Source organism: Octodon degus, unplaced genomic scaffold, assembly GCF_000260255.1.
Source record: "Octodon degus isolate 3935 unplaced genomic scaffold, OctDeg1.0 scaffold00756, whole genome shotgun sequence".
Lineage (NCBI taxonomy): Eukaryota > Metazoa > Chordata > Mammalia > Rodentia > Octodontidae > Octodon > Octodon degus.
Genome location: NW_004525332.1, coordinates 13,494 through 14,091, shown reverse-complemented (window position 1 = coordinate 14,091; position 598 = coordinate 13,494).

Sequence of the window (598 nt, the reverse complement as noted above, 5' to 3'; positions counted from 1 at the left end):
GCTTATTGCATCCATTCTCTTATCCAGTTGTGAGGTCCCCCAAGTGGGAGTTAGAGTTGCAGTAATCTGGAGCGAGTAATCCCTGATTCCAGGTGATGATGAGAGTTGAGCTTCACAATTTACTTGAAAAATAAGTTTAGAAAGAGTAAAAATAAGAACAACCGAGGCTTCGTTGCAGCTAAGTGGCTTGGCGACATTTTGTACAGAGAAGTCATTGGGCATAATGGATTGGCTCCTAGGACAGAATCCAACTGCCCTTGAAGTGGAAATACAAAATTCTTTTTAAGAGCACTGAGCTACTGGGATTTCTCAGGAATAACCACCTTTGAGAGCTGTGGCTCATGTCCAGGGACTGTAAGCTGAGAAGGAACAAGAAACAGCTGCGTGAGTGATCTCAAGATGTCCTGTGGTGCCAGGCACTGAAGAACATGGTGCCCACCACTGAAGTGCAGCCTTTGTGGGAAGCAGGTAACATTCTGCCAGGCCTCTGGAGCCTGTAACTTAATGCCTGTTGACAGTTGCTAATACTGTTGCCAAGAATCACAGAATGAAGGAAAGACAGGCAGGTACCTTATCTGCTGATGTAAGTCAGGAGCAA